Source organism: Anneissia japonica, unplaced genomic scaffold (genome assembly GCF_011630105.1).
Source record: "Anneissia japonica isolate Jap-2015-1 unplaced genomic scaffold, ASM1163010v1 scaffold287719_len1884721_cov185, whole genome shotgun sequence".
NCBI classification, from domain to species: Eukaryota; Metazoa; Echinodermata; class Crinoidea; order Comatulida; family Comatulidae; genus Anneissia; species Anneissia japonica.
This window is the reverse complement of record NW_022715822.1, coordinates 1072199-1081315: the sequence shown is the minus strand read 5'-3', so window position 1 is coordinate 1081315 and position 9117 is coordinate 1072199.

Here is a 9117-nt window from a genome sequence, read left to right as displayed (position 1 = left end):
TATATATATTGCATGTTACTTGCATGTTTTAAATTTTTTAAACTACCTTAATTTTCTTCTACTTATAGTAGCAGTCAGGAATCATTAGAGTCTGATGATACCACAGAGGAACTTTATGTTTATGACCCTTATAACCACTGGAGCAGACAACAGCAGTCCTCAGGTCATTCCAACCGCTTCATCCAGTCATTATATAGTCATTATAACCGCTTCATTCAGTTAGTATATAAGAATGATACTGTTACACAATTAGAAATATTATCAATGTTCTTATTATTCATCACATTCATTTTAGTAGTATTATCCTACACTTCTCCATATACTTTTAATATATATCTATTGTTTTCCCTGTTGACATCCGCGCTGATCTATCTTGATAGAATGAATTTAGATTACTGGTTTAAGTTTAGGGTAGTATTAATAGTAATAATATCATTATCGTCATTATTATCAGTATTACAATTACTTATACATTTGTTACAAATATTATTCTCATTTTGTTGTAATCATTTCGCTATCTATATACTCTTTTCCATTTTTATATCCGCCATGATCTACGCAAATAAGATGAAAATTGATGCCAAGCCCGTGTGTAAGTTGGTATTATTATTAGAATTATTTATAGTATTATTGTTACCAGTAATACAAGTATTTCTATATTTATTACAAATATTACTTTTATGTTGTTACAATAATTTTGGCGTATTGTATCCCATGATTTCCATATTGATATTTGCCATTATATATAGAGACAACAATATGGTTGTCGAATATAAATACAAGTGTGCCTTAATATCAGAATTACTCCTGTTATTATTGTTACCAATATTTAAATTATTTCTTTATATATTACCAATATTATTATTGTGTTGCTATAATAACTATGTTATATGTATAGGTTTATTGTTTTTCTTTTTGATATCTGCTGTGATCTATGAAGACAAAATGAAAATAAAAGACGGGCATGTACGTAAATGGGTAATAATATCGGAATATTCCATAGTAATACTGTTACCAGTATTGCAACTATCTATTTATTTGTTTCAAACATTAATATATACATTTTTTTTGTATTTATTTATTTCCTCAATGCAACGAAATCATATAAATTATAACAATAGATAGATACAAAATTATCACTTTTTTTTTCAAAGCAACCCCATTTTCTTGAAAATTTATCAATGTTATTTCTAATTAAAATATATCTTTCATAAATGTAATATAATTTAACAAAAATTCGGAATATATATTTTTCCATTTTTGCACGGTAATCAAAATAGCCAAAAATTAACAAGATAGTATTGATGCCTGCCTTATTTGCATTTGAAATTACAAAAGACACATCTTTGGTCTAAAATTACATTAATGTTACATTTTTGTTTCCAAAGCACAGTATCTAGGCTGTTTAATCACAATGTTACATATAACTTTGCATTGTACAAAAATAAAGTTTCTTCATGTTCATGACAGAAGGTACATAATGGATTAACCTCTCTGCCAATTTTAAATAAAAAATTATTAATATTATATTTTTATATTTCTACTGGGTTCCAGTGGCGTAACGCCCGTGGCCAAATGGGCCCTGGACAGGCTAGGGGCCCATCTACCCAACACTTTATTACAACTCTCCGACAATACGGTAACTTTTATCTATAATAATAATATTTAAAAAAAACAAACAAATAGACGAAAATTCCACAAACACTTTTTGGCAGATTTAGTAGTTACCTAACCGTCTTGATATTGGTCTTTTCAAGCCGATTAGATGATCCGAAGAAAAAGTGATCCAAAAACTGTTATGGGAAAGTAAATTTTTGTCCGTCTCTGAATTCGTGTGTTAATTAAAAATATTTTTCTGTTACTATACCCGTTATTTAAATGTTGGAATGGTACCTTATAGAATATAACCAGGGACAGATCTAGAGAAAATTATCAATTGGCATTGAATGTGTAATGTGGTATTTATGTAAATGTCTTTTCTAGCTGTGCTGCTGTCATTTATTTTAAATCTTGCCGAGTGATTCACTGACAAATATTGGTGTATATTTTGTATTACAGACAATAAAGTTTCTTGAATCTTGAATTTCTAAGGCCTGGAATCTGTGTCATACTATAAGAATTGCATTTACTGTACCATTATTGAATTAACAATTCTATTAACTTAACTATTATCATATTATATGATTAATTACTGAAAATTCTGTACATAGGCCTATCTAAAATTTAGGTAAATTATGTAATCCATTATATGCGCGGCTTGTGTGAATTTTGTATATTTATGTGTGTTATGACTCTTTATATGAAACTGCTTTTCTAAATTGATGCAATTCAGTGATTTTATGCTGATGTCAATGTGTTTTTGAATAAACCAGAAATGAAATGAAAAGCCTTCTATAGTTAACCATGCTTATCAATGCGTGCCTTAGCATGACATTTTTTATAGTGAAAATTGTTTTTTATGTTTAGTCCTATATTTTTATCTGTCAACTTTAATGTTTTGTATTTTTGTATTTCTCTTCCCAATATTGGGTTATTTTCTTAATTTAATTAGGCCTACTGTAAAACGCAAAAACGTTAAAACGTTGAATTGCTCGCGGGCCAATTGGTTGGGGATCAGGGGCTGCCTAGGGCCTCAGCGGGATCGAGGAGAAGATCCCTGGTGCCTCCAGGAAGCTACGGCCTTCTAACAAATTAGAGGACTAATTTAATCGATTATAGAGTGCCTAATTTCACCAGGTCCTGAAAAATAAAGTATAAAAACATGAAAAGTAAAAGCTTTCATGGGCGTCGATCGGTGAGGGACAGGGGGAGACACGTCCCCCCACTTTTCAAAGTAGGGGGACATCATATCGATTGTCCCCCCCCCACTTTTCACCAATCTTCTCTAATTAAAACACCACCTTTAAAAGTGAATGGAAAGAATAACAATTACGCGTGACTCATGAATTTTGTCTTTTCACTTTTCCAAGTGTGGTACGTATTTTCCGGACCATGACAACCGAGTGTAAAAACGCAATTTTTTATACATTTCGTAACCATCTCAGAAACCACTAGATCGATTTTATTGGTGCAGCAGTTATCAGAGGCTATAAATTTATTGTGAAAACAATGTACTGAATATTGTTAAAATTGGAGCGTGTATACTTATTAGGCCAATATTTTTACAAACTCAAAAGTGCACAATTTCTACTATAAACGATTTATTCCTTTTGTATATTATGACGCGTACGTATATACTAGTGTTTAATATTTTCTACATACACAGGATTACTGTTTTTCCTAATTTCAAAAAATTATAGTTAGTCAATTTAATTTTATATAGCCATTATTAAACAATAATTATACAGCCTTTGACACGGACATGTTACGTTGACGCAATCTCGCAATGACGTCATAATAATCAGTGGCGCCGAGCCGACTCTAAATTTTTCAAAATTATTTTTAAAAAATGGAAAACACAAAGGAAAATTATAATTTGGATTTAGGTCTGAGAGTGCCATTTCCGGCAATCTAGAGGTGTCATAATCATAAATTTTCTTTCATCGGCCCCAACCATGGTGGGGCTGAGGTGATCTACTTTTCAAAATTGTGCAAGTCCCTCCCTATCCCCCTCTATTTTGCTTTCCTGGTAATGATAATTTAAGTAAATCACAAATTTATTGTGGAATCAAAATGCTAACTAATATTTTGTGTGCTCCCTATCGCCCTAGTCCTGTTTGATCGTAAATTAGACGGCATTATTTCCACTCACAATAGTGTAGTCGCAATATTACTTACACAAAAGTGAAAATCAGAAAGAGGAGAAAAGCAAAAAACTCTTGATTGATTTTAAGTACTGTACATGCAAAAAGACTATTAAAATTAATGACTGTTTTAAGCTTATTTGTTTTCCATGGTTCGAATTTTGAATACGTCACAAGCTAAACAGTAGATAATAAATCATTATTTTTATGAATGTTAGTTTGCACGAAATATATAAGCGGGCATAATTATGACTAAAAGGATACAGTAATTTTAAAAACTTCAAGGCTTTGCAGATTCAAGGGGCCCAGCCGGCACTGGCACCATCCCTATTTTTTTTTTTCGATTTGAAAGTGGAAAAAATGAAAATTCAGTCTGAGAGTGCCATTTCCGACCAATAGAGGTGCCATAATCATAAATTTTCTTACCTCATCCCCAACCATGGTGGGGCTGATGTGGTCTACTCTCTCCATCTGTAAAAGTCCCTCTTTGGGCCCAGCTCTATTTCAAATCACTGGATCTGCCACTGGATACTTTGAAAATTTCGTATGGAAATAAATGTTAATTGCATTGCTTAAAATCAATTGAAAGGCTATAGGCGCCAGAGCTTCCGGGGGCTTCGCCCCCTGGGCCCCGACCAAGGCTTGAACGTACGGCCAAGGCTTTATTTTTCATTTCGTCCCCCCACCCCACATTCAACCACGGATCGACACCCTTGAAAGCTTTCCTTCTTTTTATTCAAACGTACTGATCCAGTGGCGGATGCAGGAAATTGAAATAGAGGGGGCCCAAAAGGACTTTCGCAGATGTGCCGTCTGACTATCTACCTCAGCCCACCATGGTTGGGGCTGGGGTAAGAAAATTTATGATTATGGCACATCTGGACGGCCGGAAATGGCATTCCTAGACTTCACGGTTTGAGTAGAATTCTTAATTCTTTCTCAATTTTTGTTAAATTTTGACAAATTTAGGGGGTGGGGGCTGGGCCTGCTTAAATCCACCACTGGTTCAGACCCGTATGCGAAGTGGGGGGGGGGGGGTGCGACGTGTTGCGACACCCAAATTACCGAAGGATTTCATTTTCATTGGTAAAAAATTCAAGACACTCACACGTTCCAGAAATCGATCCACCAAAACTCCTTGACTAATCAGAGCAGTTTTCAACTATTAACATCTGCCTCTCTACAATTCGTCGTACAAGCATGGAGGAATTAGTTTATGTTACAAGCAGGGACTTTTAACTGTATTTATAAGATTTTTGAAGAATTTTAGTGTTTTCCCCTCACGCCTGAGTGTCGTTGGCTTACCGCTTACAACTCATCTTCTTTCTAGATTTCACTAAAATTGTCTTTATTCTCGTTTAAATCTGAGAGTGCCATTTCCGGGCATTTAGAGGTGTCATAATCATAAATGTTGTTACCGCATCCCTAACCATGGTGGGGCTGAGGTGTTATTGACTCCCATCAGTGAAAGTCCTTCCCTGGCCTCCTCTATTCTGAATTCCTACATCCACCACTGCAAGTTGCAATGTGCAAACAACAAATGGTTTATTTTTTTCCCTACCTGTTCGCAATAAGATCAGTAGAGACTTATGCATTCTCGATTTGATATATTTTTGGCGTCTACCCATCTCATCCACGTCGTAAAGCGCATGTAAGTATTCGCAGTTTTCATTAATTACATTTATTCATGTAACATTTACCTTTATGCAATGCTGTAACCAGGCCCATACGCAGGATTTTTATTGGGTGGGTGCGAATTTGTGGAAAGTTGACCAAAATGTTGGGGGGGGGGGGGGGGGGGGGGGGGGGGGGGGGTGGCCGCTAAAAACAATCCGCCGCTGGTTTTGAGAGCAATACTACCGTATTCTGTGTTCTTCTATTATGTAGTATATCTAAAATGTTAATGGCCTAACTATCAAATTTGATATGTTATGGAAACTGATCTATACAAAATTAAATCAATATAATTAAAAACACGCGGAAATGTCATTAACTATACTACGGGTTAACGTTCATTATTATGATTAAAATTTTAAAAATCGTAAATAAATCGAGGTCGGAGTAAACTAAATCCCTACAAATTGGACACTCATAGCCTAGATGTGAAACGTGCCGCTTCCAACCATGGAGTTTCAGATTTTCACTGCATATGACAACAGACTATGTAAAATTATAGAACAAGGTAAATAAAACATTAATAAATTTTAACATAAAAGAAATAAATGTAGGTCTAGCGCACAATTTAAAAACCTATAATATTATTGGGTATTGAAAACACTAAATGTTCACCACAAATGTAAATGTTATATTACAAGTAAATGAAATTAATGGAAATTGCGAATATGAACAAATAATGACAAGCGCTTTACGTCGTGGATAAGATGGGTAGGCGTCAAAAGTATAAAAAATCGAGAATTCATAAAATAAGCCTTTACTGATCTGATTGGGAACAGGGTAAGGAAAGCAATAAATCACTTTGTTGTTGTTTTTAAGCGAATACGTCCACACTCTTCTTGGCCAGATAGGGACTTTAACATACTGTATGGGGCCGTGGCGGATTCAGGAATTCGAAATAGAGGAGGTCCAGGGAAGGACGTTCACAGAAATATTGGCCAGGATCCACCCACCTCAGCCGACCCCACCGTGGTTGGGGTTTGAGGAAAAGAAAACTTGTGATTATGGCACCTCTAGATGGCAGCAAATGGCACTCGCAGACTTAAGTAGGCCTACAATTAGAAGGCCTTGCCTACGACAAATTAGAGGCAGTCCTAGTTGGAAACTGCTCTGATTGGTCAAGCATTTTTGGTGGATGGAATTTTGGAGCATGTGAGGGTGTCTTTAATTTTCTACGCCGGGAAATGCGCACCCCCCCCCCCACCACACCCCACCCCGCGTACGGGCCTGCCTGTAGCCAGGATTTTCAAACAGTGCCGGTATGGGATAATATCAGAGTGGAACCATTTCACGCGTAAATTCAAATAATGTGGACCCATTTTCTTAAAATTTGCCCCATTTACACAAAAATATGTATAATCTGCAGGACCCATTTTCTTAAAAATTTTCCAATTTTACGCAAAATATGATAAATCTGGACCCATTTTCTTAAAAGTTGACCCATTTCACACAAAATAGGAAAATCTAGACCCATTTTTAAACTGTGAACCCATTCTTTGTGGACCCAATAGAAAAATTGTGTGGGACTGTCCCTGTCCCAATAGCTGGCTACAGCATTGCCTTTATGGTAAATTTATTATTTTCAATGCCCAATAATATTATGGTCTTGTTTTCATTGTGCGGTATAGGCCTACATTATTTCTTTTACGTAAATCTAACAATGTTTTATTTAATTATGCTTTAAACATATAGGCTATGTCCAATATAGAAATTTATTTTACTCGACCTCGATCCTTACTTACGAATCTTGAGTCTTAATGCCAGGCACTCATTTGCTTGGTTCACATCGGTTATTGTCGACATAAGTAGATAAACTATTGAACACCGCTACACTCCTAATTGCGTTCGATGGTCCGAATTATGTCGAGATACCTTGCTGGACCAACTACGCTCACGAGAGCGGCGGTTGTATACGTGACCTGAGGCCACCCGTGGTGCGTTATCAACTCGACGATGACTGGATTTACAAGTTAGTCGAGCTAACAGCCATCGTCGAGTTATGAACTTTATCTCGCCGTAATTGACCGTTCACGTCGAAACTATTGTCGACATCAAGTAAATAATCTAGTCGACATAGTTCGATGTGAACGAGGCTATTGCGTCGTACGACGGTCGCACGACGAATCCAACTCCGCTTCCTGTGAGTAAGACGACGCAACGCCGTCTGACTGTCGGTGTAGCAGTCTGACGGACCGTCATTAAAAATGATCCGTTGCGCGCGCGTCGTCGTGTTGCGTTTTCATATAGATTCGCGTCGGCCGACGACCGTCGTGAGTGCCCGGCTGGCGTTTAGAATGAAATTTCCGGCCATCTTTTTCCAACCATAGTGGGGCTGAGGTGGTATATGAATCCTCCATCTGTGAAAATCCCTCCCTAGCTCCCTCCACCCCTCATTTCTCAAGAAGCTGTTACTGAAAAACCGTTTAATACTGTTGATCATTGCATCAAATGAATCAAATAATTAAGACCTCAAATTATCAAAAAAATGTCTGAGTGCGAGGGGGCTCCGCCCACTCGACCCCAGCAGGAATCTGCGACCCACAGCCATTTCGGTCCACACTCAAATTCTCACCCACCCAATAAAAATCCTGCATACGGGCCTGTGGTTTAATATTAATTCAGTAATTTATTCTACAATCGAATCTCTGTCAGGTCTATTCGTATATTTTCTAACTAGGATATTGACGATGTCCAGGGTCCAAGACTTTTATAATCATTAATTAATAACGTAAAGAATTTTTTTTTACTCTTTGATACATTGTAAACATAAACTCTAAGAGTAGACAAATCATGAAAGAAAAAGAATTAGAAGCGATTAATTACCAAGGCTTTCATCGATAAAAGGTCAGCTGTATTTACAATTCTCGTGGGGAAAACACATGAATGATACTGCATGAATGTATAGGCCTACGTTTAATAATTCTTATTTATTTTTCCGGGGAGAAGAAATGCCCCATTTTCTACCGTAGCGCCGGCATTGGTAATAACTAATAGAATGATGGTAGTTTACGGTGTATTTATGAGAGAATCAGTGATCATATTAAACGTTGCATCTAATTGATGGCTCTGTGTAGCTGTTATAAATTAGTGCAAAAAAGAAACCCCGAAAGGCCCACTGATTAATCTCAGATAAGATAGTAGGCCTAGGCCCTATACATGCTATACAAGTATCGAAATGCACCATCGTGTCGGGATTCAATATTTCGACATCATCAGGAATGAAAAAACAAAAACAAAAAAATCAATCCTGATGATGACATAATGAATGTCGAAATATTGAATCCTGACACGATGGCGTGCATTTCGATAGTTGGAGTATGTATTATACATATATTATTATTATAAGTGTATTAATATCTGTATAAAATTGATTGAAGCTGGAAAAACACAATAAGAATGACGTAATTGTAACAAAAGCTGAGGGCGTGGTTTACATGAGTAATGCATGGTAGGCCACTTTTACAAATTTTCAAACTCACATTATTTACATTTCTGATGCAAGTTTGGTTAGTTTTAATTGATTTGGATAAATTATAGTATTAGGCCTACGATATTTTAAAAAGTATGGTAATACATTGCAATAAATTTAGTTAATACTAAGTTTATTAATTTTCAAATATTTCTGTAGTAAAAGAACGTCATCGGTGTATCGTACTTAACTTACGGCCTTCTGACGTCATTTCTCGGCGTAAACATTACG